The sequence below is a fragment of the Rhinopithecus bieti genome, unplaced genomic scaffold, assembly GCF_001698545.2.
Source record: "Rhinopithecus bieti isolate Rb0 unplaced genomic scaffold, ASM169854v2 scaffold_51907, whole genome shotgun sequence".
NCBI lineage: Eukaryota > Metazoa > Chordata > Mammalia > Primates > Cercopithecidae > Rhinopithecus > Rhinopithecus bieti.
In genome coordinates this window covers 184,360-201,351 of record NW_016820817.1, presented here as the reverse complement: position 1 = coordinate 201,351, position 16,992 = coordinate 184,360, and the positions used below count along the sequence as shown (strand labels likewise).

The window sequence follows — 16,992 nt, the reverse complement described above, 5'->3', positions numbered from 1 at the left end:
AATATAATTATAATTATAAATCTTGATGACCATTTCAGTTTTCTAAGTGCTTACAAAAAGTCATGTATTTTTTTTCTGGGAAAATGCTTTATTTTTCTAAAGTATTTATCACAATAATTTAAGAATTTATTATGATCATAGTATACAATCTCATTAATGTATGAGACCTTCCCTTTTTCCCAAGTGAAGAATGACTAAGGAATCCAGAGAAGTCTACTTCATGTCCTGCTCCATAAAGTTGTATCAAAGTAGAGTAAAAATGTAGTTATCTTTCCAGCAGGATGAATGAGTCCATTTACTACATAGTGTTCATCTTGCCACATCCTTCCTACAGCTCTCGCAGTAAAAGAAGACATGGAAGATGGGATTTACAAGGTGGCATCCTCTGGTAGGGATGAAAATTTTAAGGACATTGGCGTTTACTCTGGGTGAACTAGGGAACTTTTGTAGGGCTCTGGGTAGAGAAGTAACATGATCTTACTTAGACTTGAAAAGGACGGTATGGAGAGGAATGGATTGAGATATACATATAAGGTTTTCAGCATGTTATTGGAAAGGTAAATGAATAAATTCTGTGCTGCAGGCATAATGCATGGTGTCATCAGCCTAGAGGTGGAGGGAGTAGTGGGGAAAGTTTCCTAGGGAATATAAACATGATTGCAAATATATATATACACACATGATACACATGATTGCATATATATGTAGTATATATGTGTGTGTATACACAATTTTAAACTACTGTATCCCCAAGAGTGTCTAGAATGGTCTATAGCCTATAATAATTTCTCTCAAATATTTGTGGAATGAACAAGTGAATGAGTGAATGGAATTAGGTCTTCAAGGATAATTAGTAATTTTCTAGCAAATTAAGCAATAGAACAGAGGAATGAAGCACTGTTCATGGAGCCACTTCCAGACATCGTGATCATTCCACCAGCTGAGGTTAAAGAGCGCTGCTTTTTTTCTAGTGCAAGAGGACTGTGTGAATAACCCCCTGAACACCATATACCAGTGTGTATAGCCCCGTGTCTTACTCTGTTCTCATGCTGCTAATAAAGACATACCTGAGACTGGGTAATTTATAAAGAAAAACATGTTTGATGAACTCACAATTCCACATGGCTGGGGAGGCCTCACAATCACGGCAGAAGGTAAAGGAAGAGCAAAGGCATGTCTTATATGGTGGCAGGCAAGAGAGCATATGCAGGGGAACTGCCCTTTCTAAAACCATCAAATCTCATGAGACGTATTCACTATCACGAGGACAGCATGGGAAAAACCCACCCTCATGATCAGTTACCTCCCACCTGGTCCCTCCCATGACAAGTGGGGAGTATAGGAGCTACAATTCAAGATGACATTTGGGTTGGGATACAGCCAAACCATATCACCCCCTAAAACAGCCACTCGAAATCTTCCATACCACTGGACCATCTATTTGGAGTTTTAACTCTAAAACCGTTTGTCTGCTATCTTCTCCAGAGGCTGCCAGGATTACTTCAAAGCCCTTTATACTTCTTTAATCAGTGATTTGTAGTACATGAAGTTGTCACTGAAAATACAAAATTTGACTGTGGTTTGGCAGATGATAGGGTTATCGGTACACATGCATGGAAAATACTTAGCACAGGCCAAATATAAAACTGTCGTGAGATTTGTGCTATTACTTCTTCTGCTATTACCGCTATAAATAATAACTACTATTATTGTTGTTTTAGCAGCAGCAGCAGTAGTAGTAGTTACAGTGCTTTAATCCCAGGGACCTGGTGAATTTCAAGGCCCCCCAATTGTCCATTATTATTCAGTCTGTAATTTGTGTGTCCCTACATATGCCCTCACCAGGTCTCTTCTCTGCTCGACAATCAGAAACAGAAACAAAATCCACCTTCCCCTGTGGCCTCTGGACGTTCTGCTTTGTGGCCATCAAATTCCCCTTTAATCTCCAGGGATTTCTGGAATGTTTGTTTCCAAGACTCTCTGTAAATGAAACTTGGCTGACTCCCAACACTCTGTGTCCTTGCACTTTCTCAAGTAGATGAAACTTCACTTCCTTGAACTACTTGTCTCTCTGGCCAGTAGTGAGTGATTTCCCTGCAACCCATGCTGCTTCCAGGACATCACCCAGCTAAGCCTCCTGCTTCTGTGAAATCAAAGTATCCTCCTTAAGTCTCCCTTTCCCCCTCCTCTTGTTGTCATCTACCTTTATCACTGATCTGTCCACTTTATGCACTCTAGCTTCTAACTCAGCTCCTGTCATTACGTTTATTGACTCTGATGTCCAATCAACTCTCAGTTCCTTGACCACTTTGTTTTTAACAGAGGAGCTCTCCACTTCACATCAACCAGAGCCTTTACTATTCCCACCATCTCTCTGACCAAGCTTGTCTCACCTTCCAGTTCAGTGTTATTTCCTGCTTTGCAATTCTTTGACCACTTTTCACTGTTACCCAGGTCTTAACAGCCAGCACAACTGGCTCTGCGTTCTTCAGCTCTCAGTTGGAAAGTCACCTCTGTAAAAAGGCTTTCCCTATTCAACCTATCTAGGTTATTTTCTTCCCTTCCAAAATATTTCCTACAGAACTCTGCTTATTTTTCTCATAGCACTAATCACACTGAGAAATGATTTATTTCCTTCTCTGTTGTCTTTTTCATCCCACTCCACCTCCATTGCACTAGAATATAACTGCAGAGAGGTCTTATCTTTCTTGCTCTCTGTGGTACTAAGCACACTGCCTGGTGCATAGAAGGTGATCAAGACATAATTCTTGAATAAGTAAATGTGCTTATAATTTAATAGTGGTCTTCTAAACAATTGTTTTAGGACCTTGTGGAAGAAAAACAACATTGATCAAAAGGTCAAGTTAAACTTGGATAAACAATTGACCAATTCTTGTTAAGGTGATGAGAATCTGTGTTTAAATAAACCTTTGGCAAAAGAGAAAACAAATAAAATAAGCACATGGGAAGCTGCTTGCAGTAAAGTAGATGTGGAGGCTTCGAGTCTAACCTGCCTGCCAAATCAGATCCATTCAAAGTCCCTCAATGCTGTCTCCAAACCCGTCAAGGGCTTCCCAGCAATCCGGATCCCCAGGCCTTACTGTGGACATCCTGAATCAGAATGTCTGAGTGTAAGGCCCCTGACTTTGATTTCAGCAAGATCTCCTGGTACTCTAGTGGCAGTCATAGCATTTGAAAGGAAATTATAAAAATAAGGCACAAGCCCTGACAAGTTCCCTTCATCCTATCTAGGGGAGAAAGACATCAAATGTAGTGGACTTGAATATTTCAGAAGGAGGGGAATAATTTGGATGTAGAGTAGGAATGTCACATGAGCCCTTATTTAGACTAGATGCAATGTCTTTCTTGTTTATCCATTTCTCTTTGCTGGAAGACTTTGATCCACAAGTAACTTTGTAAAGACTAGTTTAGCTGGGGAGATAACTGCATGAGGGAAAGGTTTACCACTCATTGTAAATTAGTCTCCTGCTAGTCTACTGAGTGCTAGTAAGTTTTCTCTACTGTAACCAAATTGAGATGTGGCAAAAAGGGTTAATTCTCTAAAGCACCAGTGACCCACAAGGGTGGCCACCAGATCTTCTCCTGGAACTCCTCATCTCAATGTCATTCACCTTATAAAATCTATTACTTGGGTTTGATGACATCCCTCCCAACCCCCACCCAACTCCATTTTCTTCCAGTCACAGCAAAGACTCCATCACTAAGGGGTTTGTATTACTAAAATCAAAGCTAATGACATTTCACATTTAAAGCTCATACCAACAAAGTCCCATCATCATCATCATCATCACAACAATAATAAAAGAATAAAATCTTATATCTCCATTTTCCTTGGGACACTTTATTCTGATTGTCCCTAAGGCAAACATGTATAATAAAGCCAAAATTATCCTGTTGCCTTCAAAAGTGGCTCCCCCTGTGTTCTTTTGCATTTTTGAAAAGGTCCTATTACTTTCCTGTCACCCACTCACAAAATCTGAGAGATGCTTTAACAATGGGAAAGTCAATTGGCTATTTTACGTCTCATAATACTTCTTTTTTTTGTATCTTTCCAAATTAATTACCCCCTAATCGGATATTTATTATCCTCCTAATTAGTCTCCCTGCAATTATTACTAAATTATTCTTCCTCAAACATTGTTTTTTATTTCTTAACATTTTGGATGGGATCCTCTAGCATCAGTGAACATCCCCATTCCTTCGCTGGCATTTGCAGCCTGGTGCTGCTGATCTCTTCTCCTCTTTTTTTTTTTTTTTGCTTCTGTCTTAACACATGCCCTGTCCTCCACTTGCTTTTATCTGGGCTCTCGGCATCCCCCACTCATGGTCTCCTCCTTTCTTAGGACTTTCAAAGTCTTCTAGTTTGATGTAAAAATCCTACTTTCTCCATGACAACCACCCAGGTCTCCAGTGAGTGATTCTACTCCCTTTGAAATGACTATAGCACTTAGTCTGTACCTCCTGTAAGGAAAGTAATTTTATTCCAGCTTCCATGGTTATTTGATTGTTTTGTTGGAAAAACTCTTAACTCCAGCTAAATTGTAAGCTATGGCAGAAAGCTATAGTTTTCCATAAATATCCTTAAAGAGTAGATATTGCAGAGTTAACTGAAAGACATGTAACTACAGATTTAAAAAAATGAATATCTAAAAAAATATAATGGAAAATGTGTGGAATGTTCATTAAGTCTGCAATAAATTTGAGAGCCTAATTCTTATTTTTTTAAATTAATTAATTAATTTATTTATTTAGAGATAGAGTCTTGTTCTGTTGCCCAGGCTGGAGTACGGTGGCGTGATCTTAGCTTATTGCAGCCTCTGCCTCCTGGGTTCCAGCAATTCTGCCTCAGACTCCTGGGTAGCTGGGATTACAGATGCATGCCACCACACCCAGCTAATTTTTGTATTTTTAGTAGAGTCAGGGTTTCACCATGTTGGCCAGGCTGGTCTCAAGCACCTGACCTCAGGTGATCCGGCCACCTCGGCCTTCCAAACTGCTGGGATTACAGGCATGAGCCACTGTGCCTGGCCAATTATTGTTATTTTTAAGGGTTTGTGTATCAAGCATATCTCCTCTGTGAATTCTTATCTGATCCTCAACATTGATATAAATTATACTTTCTTTCTCCCTGTCAAAGTTGTTGAGCACCTACTATACATCAGGTGCTGTGCTGGATGCCAGAGATGGTGGGGTTTATAAGACACGTGCAGTCCTTATTTATATGGAGTTGGTATTCTCATAGGGAAAAGTATATTAAGCAAACAATTGCACAATTAATTAATCTATTACCATAGTGGCAAAGGCTCCAGCAACATGCTATTGGAAGCTTGGAGAGCAGAAATGAGGGCCCAGGATACAAAGAAAAGACTGGCCCAGTTTGAGTGTTCAGTCCTCTGTTTAGTGTGTTTTATTCTAGGTAGTTGTTAGGTTAATTGTTTAGGTAATGATCTATTTTAATTTCATTAAATGTCAGTGTGCAGTCTCATAAATCTATATAACCCCCACTAGCATCAATACTATCTCGCATTAATAACATATGTTTGAATTTGATTGAAGCAAAGAATATCATTCCTGTACTGCTCCTTATTGAGGCAACAAATTCACATTGGTTTTACACTGTTGATAAGTGTTGTACATTTGTAAGACCTTGTATACTATTGTGGATCCTATGGAAACTATAAAACTTGAGACTCTGATCATTCATTCATCAATGCACATATATTGAACTACTACTGTATGTTGTTTTAAGCATTATATAAATAAGGATGAGATAGATAAAATTTGTGGCCCTTCAAGGACACCAAAGTTTAATTGATCTGATGAAAATAAGCAGTTTATAAAAAAAACATGATAATTGCTATAATAAAAGGATATGTCAGGTATTTGGAAAACAAAGAAAAAAGTGCTTAATTTTTCTGGAGAGATTTTTGGGGGAAAATTTCACAAGGGAGGTGATGCCTGAGATGAGTCTGGGAAAGATGACTGAGAAGCTACCAGGTGGACAAGCCAGAGATGGGAAGGGCTGTACATCCTGACATCAAGAGTCTGCTTGGCGGCCAGACTCAGATGATAGGGAGAGGTAGGTGGGGTTGGGCGTCATTCCAGGAGGGCCTGGGCCGATATAAACAGTCCGACTTTACCACATATAGGACAGGGATTTTCAATAAGGTCTTGACAAGGTTCATGATTTAAAACAAACATTCTGGTGGCAGTGGGGAGGTGTGGCTGGGGGCAGAGGGATCTCCTGGAAGATGATTACGATTGTCCATCAGGAATCCTTAGGAGAGGAACTAAGACAATGGGGTAAAGAATGAAGAAAAGGGAGTTGAGACAAACTTAGGAAACTGCTCATATTCAAAGCGTAAGGGTGACAGAAGTGTAAAGAATGGCTCCCCATTTCCTCTCTGAGAGAAGCAATAGAAGCAGCAGTTTTTGTGGGGGACCTGGGGTGGGTGTGGGCATTCACTATCTTCAATTTCAGACCTCTTGAGTTTAAGGTGCCTTAGAGAGCTGGAGGTAGACAGCAGGACTGAAAAGCTCGGTATAGATTCAGGAGTTATTGGCTGGTGGAGGTGCAGCTGGATTCATGGCCCTTGAAGGCACTGCCCAGGGAGTAATTTATAATATTACTCTTAATAATGTATCTTTTGTGATTTACCTTGAATCTAGATAGAAGTGCAGTTATATTTCTTCACACCATCAAGGAGACCTAATTGTCTCTAGTCATTGATAAGATAAATGATGGGAGAGGGTGGGGTGCTCAAAAGTCAGTCTTTTCTGGGGACACAGGTCAGTGTGTCTCTCCCTGGTCCCTCTGTGCCACAGCTACTCCTCTTAAATCTTGATTCAAGGGCTTCAGAAGCTGATGGCATAGTTATGAGAGGGGTGAAGACTGTGACTGCATTTCCAACAGACCCTGAGGACAATTGGGAAGAATGTGAGTATGGAGTCCTAATATCCAGTGCCATTTGCCCCATCTCCCTCTCCATCCTCACCCTTTGCCCCTCCACCTTCAGTTATTCATTACACACTTGTTTTCTGAGCATGAACTGTGCTCCAGGCACTGGGCTGTGTGTTGGTGGTATAGCTAGCAAGACAGACTTGGTCCCTGATCTTATGGGGCATCCTTGGGGTCAGGGTGGGGTAGGGAGATACAAATAAGAAAACCAAGAACTATACTTATGGGAGGTAATAAGATGGAGAAAAAACTTGGTGCATGAAAGTGCAAGAAAAAATTTGGTGCAGGAAAGCATGAAAGAGGAATCCTGGCTTGCAGGTGAGGGAGGGTATCTGGGAGAAACTGTGAGCCAGGCAGAATCATTTCCATTTCCTGTCTCTGTGACTTACTTCCTCTCTCTTGAATATTCTTCTCCATTTTGTTAGCCTAGTTAATAGGCTAGGGCATGGAGCAAACTGGTTTAATCACTGCATCAAACAGAAGAGTAGATAAAGACAAGCTCATTTTACAGATTAAGAACCTGAGCTCAGAATTTAAATAATGTGCCAAGTTAACACAGCTATTGCTGGAGCTGGTGTGTCAAATCTCTGTCTTAGTCATGTCTGGCTTTTTCAGCTGCATCATATGTCAAGCAATCTATTTCTTGTTTAATGTCCGTTAAATGAACTGATGTCAGGAAAGCACCAGGCACATGCCTGTTACAAGAGAGTATGGTGGTTAACAACATGGATTTTTGAGTCAGACAGAACTGGTTATGTGTCCTCTTCTGTCGTTTTCTCTCTGGGTGACCTTGGTTATCTTGTTTCTGAGCTTCAGTTTCCTTATCTGGAAAATGAAGATAATAACAGCGTCTACCTTATTGGATTATAGGAAATGCCTGTACAGATTCCTTAATGTAAATATGTTCTCCATAAATATTATTTTATTGATTTAGGCACTGAATATTTTGAGCAATTTCTGTATGATAAGCAGTTTTAGGTAAGTATTTGTTTTTTACTCTGCTTTTTTCATCTATTTCTCCTCTTCCTTCTCTCTCACAACATGTAGCAAAGTTAAATGTTCAATGGCAATAAAAACGAGTGGGGAAAAAAGAGAAGGATAAGACAACTGAGAGACAGAAATAGGAAAGAGAAAAGATAAGCTTAAGTGGAGACAAAGGCAAAGAAAGAAAACAGAAGAAAAAAAATCACAATTATGGGTAACAGGAAGGAACAGTGAATACTTGAGGAGAGTGGGTAAAGAGAGAAGCTACTGAATTACAGTCTTCTCCAAGCTATGAGCTTTAAAATATTTAAACTGCTTCAACACAAAAACAGCTGTTTCTGCTGTGAGGCTATTCAAGTTGATCCAACAAGTTAATTTCTATGGTCCTCTTGGATGCAAGGATTGAAACTATGATTTTATTTGCCAGTTCTTTCAATTTTTGGATTTAATTCCTAGTTTTTTTCTGCTTGAAGCCAAACAAGCTTAAAATACGAGGACTGAGGACGTACCAAAATGTGAATGTCAAAGAGAAGTTTCTATTGGAAATAGTGCTCTGGTTTGACAAGACTATCAGAAGCTGAAAACTGACATAAGCTTACTGTATATAAGCAGATAAGGCTACTCCCCAAGGGGTTCAATATGCTTTTATAGATTTATCATTCCATCTTCCTTCCAAGTTTTGTAGGAAAAATGAGATGATTCTTTTGTTCGCAAATTTACAGATAAATAAATCAAGATAGACTTGTGTAATAACTTGCCCTAGGTCACTCTGTGAAATGAATGGAGAAGTCAGGAATGTAGTCCAGTTCTCTAACTCTAACCCAGTAAATCTTAGCAGAGTAGTTTGTTTTTTAAAGAAACTCAAAATCTTATTGAGGAGCTGCAACTTGATAAATTAAATACATTCAAAATGTTTGGCCCTGTCTATTTTATTTCTTAGGTGTGTGTCTGTACATATTAAATGTGGGTGAGAATAGCAAAAACCAATAAATTATATTTGGTAGGAAAGAAGTAGAATAAGTTGGTGTTTTGACTATTAGGATTTAAACACTTCATCAGAATTCAGATATCTAATAGATTTGGGATATGGCTCATTAATATTTCCATGTATTTAGTTGTCTGACATTAGTATCGGTCAGTCAGCCTCCCCTCCCCTTGCATTTCAGGTTAATGCCAACAATAATGTGTGTGTCCAAGAGGGTTATGGAGGAGCAATGGAGGGGGGCACCCTGACTCTGACACCTTGTTCTAAAGCATACAGTTGCTAGACAGAGTTCTTCCTCTTGTTCTCTGGAATGTGGTGAAGAGGAAGGAACCAGCTGTCTTGGGTTGCAATTTCAAAATGTCAAGTTTTCTTTTTGTGTGTGTGTGTGTTATGGCCATGGATCGGCAAGAAAAGATTTTCACAGGCAAGGGGGATGAGTCCATAAGATGACACTGTAACAGGGGATTGGCTTGGGTACACCAGGGGGCTAGAGACATGGGTCATCCCTGGAGGCGGGAGTTCGGGTGCTCCCCTGCGATGGAGACTAAAAGTGCAAGAGAGAAGAAAGTTGTTGTGAGGTCAGGAGCATGGTGCCTGGATAGATCTTCAAAGTATGAAGAGCATTCGCTTTTGGGTCAGATCGTCCAGGTCCTCCACCTATTAATTGGGTGATTTTAGGACAATGTCATCATTCATGGCTCCCTAGAATCAGACCTTAAGTCAAGGGGTTGAGAGCAAGTTATTAATTTAGCGTTGATTCCAGGAAACACTGGCAGGACAATAGGGAACTGAGAAAGGAAAGGCACAGAATGTAGGGTGGATTATCGAGCAAGTTAGCACAGTGGGAATAGGAGCTGAATTCTACTGAGAAGCCCTCAGAGCAAATGTAGAACATATCTCCCCAGAGTTATTCCACACCATCCTATCAGCTGTGGTTGAAGGCTTCTGCAGGGACAGTTCTGGCAAGTCCAGTCTGCTCTACAGGTGGGCAGGGTGGACTCACTCAGGCAGAGTCACAGGTGTGGGTAGTTGGTTGGAAGTCTGGCTAGAGTGCAAGAGAATGTTAAGAGATGAGTAAATATGAGAAGGCACAGCTAGCACTCTTACAGAGAGTTCATTAACATTCCTGAGTCTGTTTTCTCATTTTTAAAGTGGGAATTCCAAGAACTATTTTGGAAATGTTGAAATGCAAGTGATGGCATTGGCTGGGATTCAGGACCTCAAACACTCTGTCTTACCATAGTAAGAGATCCCAATTCTGTCTTCCTGTATTCACTCTTCCTTTGGAAGTGTCCATGGTGTCTGTTTGTGTCTATGCACACAAACAAGGCTGGGAAAAGGAACACCCTACAACTAGATGGAACCCTAGTCCTGTTCAGCTAAGACTATATAGATTTGTGGGAATTCTGTTGCTCAGAGAAGGCAATCCTAACTTTGGGCAGGACGCCTCTTTGGACCCTTTAACCAAGAGCCATGCTAAAATATCAGCCCTCTGATTCTCAAACTCTGATACTGGGAAAAGATAAGTCTTTTTGAGAATTAACTAGATAAATGCAGTTATAAAGTACCTAGTACAGTACCTGACATATACCATCTGACATACAGTGCGTTTCTCCAAAATGTGAATGCATCCTGTCTCTATGCCTTTCTTCTCTGATTTTCCTTAAATACCGGGCATATCATCTATAACGCTGCTTTCCCAACTTCAAATTAAGATGACCATGGGAACAGGCCCTGTGTGCATAAGCAGTGACAGAGGTGGATGCTAATTCAATTAATAGTATCCATAGGCCAGTGGGCAACCAATGAGGGGATCTAGAGCAAGAGACACTGTCCAAGTGGGTAGAGAGTAACTAGCTAAATCAATGTGTCCATCTCCCTTTTGGGCTGTAAACTGGAAAATATGGAGAGTGGCCAGTTATTAAGGGGCAGGAGGAGAGACAGAGAGAGATGAAGAGAGAAGAGGAGGCACAAAAGTAGCAGAACAGGAGTCTGAGACAGCATCTGAGTCAAGATAAGGTGAAACTGGGGGCTAGGATGTAAGTGACAGCCCTTTTCCAGGAAGCAGCACATACCTGCCCCCAACCCTGCCCAGCACACCAATGCCTACTAGTCCAAAGCCACTTGAGTCCTGGGAGCAGCATTGCCATATGCGAGAGTAGTAGGGGCACTAGCAGGAATGCATTCCATTCGTCTCACTGGATTAAGCAGCTACTGGTCCCAGATCAGATTGGCCTGTGTCAGCACCTTAGAGTGACACACATGCCCCTCTGGCTTATATCACTTGCATATTTGACAACTCAGCTATACTCAAGGCAGCTCCCCAAAGCCTGGTCTAAACCTCACTGGAGAGCAGGCAGCTCACACCCTGGTGCTACCACGTGTTACCTGGGCCCTGAGTTAGGAAGAGAGACTGCCTGTGGTATCAGATCATGCCATGGGGATTCTGAGTCCATGCCAAGTGGGGTTTCTTTTCAGGATTTAATTCTGAGAAAGAATGCAAAGGAAGAATATAGAACTACACCAGCAGCAAAGCAGAAGGTCAGAAGGGAAGAGAGGAGTCAAGTGGGTTGTCATATGATGAGGTCAGAGTGAATAGAGCCCTAACGAAACTAAGTGAGCATCAAATGGATATTTGCAAGGTCTATGTATGCATGCTTTCAGATACATTTTATCAATTTTATTTTTAGAATATTATTTCATTAACTCTAAGTTTTGAAGCTTTTGGGGGGCTTCCAAAATGGGTTACTTCTCCTAAAAACAGTTGTACTTGATTCAAGACGCCAGTTAAATGGGTACTGCAGGCAGCCATGGTCACAGCCTCTCCTTTTGTTCTCTTTCTTTGTGAGGGCAGTTATAAGCTGCACTGATCCTGACTTTTCGGCCTGAGGATGGAAGTCTTCAGTATCTGTACAACTTGACTCCCAAGAGCTGGTGTAGAATGAGTTCCTCCAGCCATGGGAGGATGGCAGAGGGGCGCCTGCCACCTGCAGCCCAGACTTGGTAAGTACAACTATGCACTTGGCAGAGGGGAGGGAGCTGGCGGCACACCAACCCTTTCTGTTACTTCCTGTAGGTACAGCCCAAGTCTCAGGAAGCAGAATTTATCTGGGGTGGAGAGGTGAGGGGAGCTGTTTCTTCCCCCACCCATTACCTACTAGTCCAAAGCCACTTGAGCCATGGGAACAGCAATGCTAACCGCAATAGCTGCAGGGACCTGGAAGGGGACTGGTGATGACATCCAACTGCAATGCTCTTTTACATTGAGATGCTGATGGACAGGAGTCTACCTAGTCTTCTCTAGAGACACACATATTATAAAGCAGGCAAGTATATAACTCTCTAAACATTCCTTAGATGCTGTATCGTCACCCCCTTCCCTCACCGCAATTCTGTAATCTGCACCTTGGGAGGAACAAACACATCTTATTGCCCCTTGCCCAGAAATAATATCACAGCTTATTAACTCCATCTACTCCCCACATAAGGGATAACGACTGTCCACAGAAGAGGTAAGGAAGTCTCAAGTGCCACATAGGGAATTTTCCTAAGGCCTTCCATCATTTTAGGCCACTAGTAACTCACCTACAGCCAGTACTGTAGCAAGATGCAAGTGTATGGATTTGGGTACCATTCATCTGTAAAAACCAAAGAAAAGATTTGCACTTCCGGATTCATTCACAGACCTGTGGGAAGGCCCTATTGTCTCACCCGTGACTCATGACCATGTTTTGAGACTCCCAAATCCCTGGAGCCTGCTTCCTCCTGAGCAAAGAGGGTTGTCTTTATTTCAATGAGCAAGGAAAGTCCATTTGTTTGTCTCTACTCCTGCCAGGGCTCCACTCTCCTTCAGTTACAGGAGACCTCCTGAAGCAAGGCTGGAGGGAGACGCTGCATGGTAAGAGTGAGTTTTGAATGAGTATGGCTTCACATGCACCAGGTGCTGCACAAAATAATTGAATTCAACCCTCACTCCAGCTCTGACAGGTGGTTGAGATCATATCTTAATTAAATGTGCTCAGCATTTTACAATGGGCAATTAATTGCTGGAGTTGGGATTAAAATCCAGTCTTGTCCGGCTCCAAAATGGTATGTTTCTCACTACCTAACCTATGCTTGCCTCTCAGTGACATCACATCTGTAACTACAAGAGTGTTTCCTTGCTATTAGATCCAAGTGAATACAATCCTTTGTACCGAGTTACCTTGAGGTAGCCAAATGTGCTGAAGTCAACTCTAGTTAGAATGAATGAGGACATCACCCCTCCTTTGGTTGCTTCAGTTCTCCAATTTAAAATAATCTATGTTGGGTACCAAGAACTGATGCTCTACTGAACAGTCCCAAATACTTGGAATGACCAAAGTACTAGGCTCTTGCTCCTGGAAAACAATGATGTAAGCCAGCACTGCCTGGACTTCGGGTCTCTCCTCAGGCAGCATAAATCACACAGAGATTGTGATCATCTGCTCAGCTTTTATGCAAGCCTTGCAACAAATCTCCTTATCTTCATGGGATCTTTATCTTCTCTTCTGCCTCCACACTACCGTCAGAAACACATATACCTAGACGTGGTGGTAACAGAGTAATAATATCTTCATGCCATCAATGCTGTTTTTTTTCAAGAAAATTTATTTTAAATCTTAGCATTTCCATAGCTGCAAATCTGGGAGAACGAGCTAGCACTTGTGGAGCTGTGTGTGAGAGCTGGATCAGGGGTGACAGGGGGCAAGCTGAAGGTATCTTTCAACCCCTGATAAACTCCCAGGGACCAAGCAACTTGGTCCCCATGGCTTTTTATCACTGAGATGCTGGCTGTATAATGCCATCTCCATGGTGATTTGTACATTGAAGAAGAACATTTATTTCCTGCCACCAGTAAGAGACCACCTGAGCGTTCAGTTGCAGTATCTTCAACTCCCCAGATGCATCAGTAGCGCTGTCTTCTCTGGGCTTCTATTATAGAACTCATTTTTAGCAAAGTCAAGTTTCCATACTCTAGGTATTAACTTATCAGATGGGTGGTCAAAAAGATGGAAGCAAAACATTTTCGTGTACTGCATTTCAGTTACTTTATCTGGGGTTTTATCACCCTTCAGGTGGTTGTCTCCAAAATAACAAGTGTAATTCTGCTCCATTAATCACGTTCCCCTACCTTTATCTGGACACTTTTCAGCATCTTCTTCAACGCATTTCCAGTTGCCCGCCCTGAACTGTTTCAGAACGAGGAGGACACCTGGAGGAATCTACAGGTGCATAGACCAATTTGCAAAAGAACCTGTGAGCCAACGTAGGTTGTGAGATGCATATCCCACATCCAGTTCAGCCCAGTAACTTGGGAAATGGAGAGGTAGCGCTGAAGACCAGACTTAGTACATTTTTACCCCCATCCATGCTTGCAACTGTAAGTTGATCTTAAATCAGTACTTTTAACCAAGTCAACCTCAATCACTGGAATGGGATACCCAGCTGAACTCACTGGAATAGGATACCCAGCTGAACAACTTGAGGTCACTGAATCAATCTCTTATCTGTAAGACAGAATGATGCCTACCCAATGGGGTTCTGAAAAATATGTAATGCCTGACATGTAGTGTATACTCACTGAATGTGGCTTTTAACCACAACCTTTATATTTTTGCCAAGAGTATCACCTTTCTGCAGCAACCCTGAGAACCTCGCACTAATCTTGTCTTAGATTGTGCATTCCTTTCCTATATTTAGACACCAAACTCCATTCATTTTCCCCTTGAAATGTTCATTCCCATGATCAAGATTTTGCTTAAACACATTTTGTTTTCATGTCCAGATTATCGTCTTAGCTGGAAGAACTAATAAACAACACATTCACCTAAGAAGTATTTACTGAGCACCTACTATGTGCACTATTTTCTGGTGTTGGGGCTAGGGGGCAAACGACTGACAAGTCTCTGTTCTTAAGGTACTCACATTCATATGGGTGAAAATAGATAACAAACAAGGAAAAAATTGGACAGACAATTTCGGTGGTGCCGAGTATGATGCAAACACTAAAATGGTGATGCAATAGAAGATGTCAGAGGGAGAGTGGGAAGGTGACATTAAATAGATATCCAAGGAAGATCTCTCTGAGGAGAAGCTACTAGGGCTGAGATCTTAATGACAACAAGGAACCCAAGGGCTGACAGCAGAGCATTTTGAACATGGCCAGTGGGTGCAAAGGCCCCCACACGTGAATGGGCCTGGCCAGGTGGAAGGACAGAGGGCAAGGCTCTTGTGGTTGCCCTGTGAGTGTGAACGGCCCTAGATGGGATCAAAGAGGAGGTTGGGACCACACCTTATAGGGATATCAGATCATGGTCAGGGCTTTGGATTTTAGCAGGGGTGCAGTATAAGCCATGGGGAGTTTTAGACAGGTACAGAAGTAATTTACATTTTCTTTTCTTTTCTTTTTTTTTTTGAAACCGAGTCTTGCTGTGTCACCCAGGCTGGAGTGCAGTGACATGATCTCGGCTCATGCCAGCTCCACCTCCTGGGTTCACGCCATTCTCCCGGCTCAGCCTCCTGAGTAGCTGGGACTACAGGCTCTCACCACCACGCCTGACTAATTTTTTGTATTTTTAGTAGAGACGGGGTTTCACCATGTTAACCAGGATGGTCTCCATCTGCTGACCTCGTGATCTGCCCGCCTCGGCCTCCCAAAGTGCTGGGAGTAATTTACATTTTCTAAAGTGTACTCTGCCAGCCAAGTGGCAAACAGACTTGGGCCTCGTAAGAGTGGAAGCAGGAGGAAACCCGAAGAGCCTGGAGAGAGACTGGTGGCTGCTACCAGTGAAGATGGAGCAAAAAGGAAAATACAGGTTACAGTTTCAGGAAAAATTTCATACCAATTTCCCGAGATCATTTCTGAACTCGAATATTTTCAGTGCCCCCACATTGTGTTTCCTGCTGAATCAAGTCCTAATCACTTCGGTTTTTAAAGCCTTCCATGATACTTCCCTGAACACTGTAGCTTTCACTGATGGCTGGCTTTTTCAAACTCCCATATGATCCATACTGTATAATTAATAAGCAAACAAGGAATCCCACACTATCTGCTATTCTGTGCAGTGTTTCAGGTTTTTAGTCTTCTCTTTCAAGATAGAAAATCCCTTTAGAATAGGAACTCTGCTGGCACTTTCTTCCACATCCTCCATAGCACTTAGCACGGTTCTGTACACAAGGCACATGTGGAAATTGCTCATTGATTGATTAAAAGCATATATCACTGGCATTTGTCTCTTCAATATTTCTCTTGTATGAAGGAGGGTGATTATCTGTCAATATTCATTGCATGAGTGAACCAATGTGCAATGCATTAATCATCACTGAGATAACCAGATGAGGCTTTATTGTAATCTCCTATTTTGCTGAGATAATTTCACTTGCTTTGGAGTTTATGAGGCCATAAGTGGCTCCCATCTGTTGACGAACATATTTCTAAGAGTCATTTAGTCTCAAGTATGGAATACTTGAGGGGAAGTTAAATTGTAACTTTTATATTAAGTGTCATCTTAGTAACAGAACCAAAATTGGAAGCATGTGTTCAATTTTGGTTTTTCATTTTCAAAGCTTTAGGTCAGGCAAAGAATTAATTTCATTTGTTTACAAAGTAGATTATGCCTAATAAAATCTATTTTGTTTATGGTCACATTTTAATCAATCCACTGCTTTAGAAAATGAGAGAATTCTGATTGGCTAATCATTCAACATAGTAAATTACATTATTCCACATCCACAGAACACTGGCCTAATTGCCTTATCCAATAATGATGAAAATATCCCTTTTAATACATTTTGAGCAATACATATACCAGTGGTGAAACAGGGAAGAATCTTATTTATTCCATCCTTGTTTGATGATCGACCACAGAATATAACATAACACTTCTGTGTATAAGAATTTTTTCCACACTAAAAATAATAAAGACAAGGTAGTTTTCACTGGATCCTTACTGGTACTCTGAATTTTCACTATTTGTCCCCATTTCTTCCCCTTCCCAGAAATTTGTTTTCTGGGAAAAACAAG

The 16,992-nt window shown here is 41.4% G+C and overlaps 1 protein-coding gene across 1 annotated transcript in view; it reads right to left on the bottom strand.

Annotated features, from left to right (window-relative positions):
- The window catches only part of CHST9 (carbohydrate sulfotransferase 9), a 156,970-nt gene that overhangs the window by 2,601 nt on the left and 137,377 nt on the right, over positions 1-16,992 (bottom strand). The gene's annotated exons all lie outside the window — the stretch shown is intronic.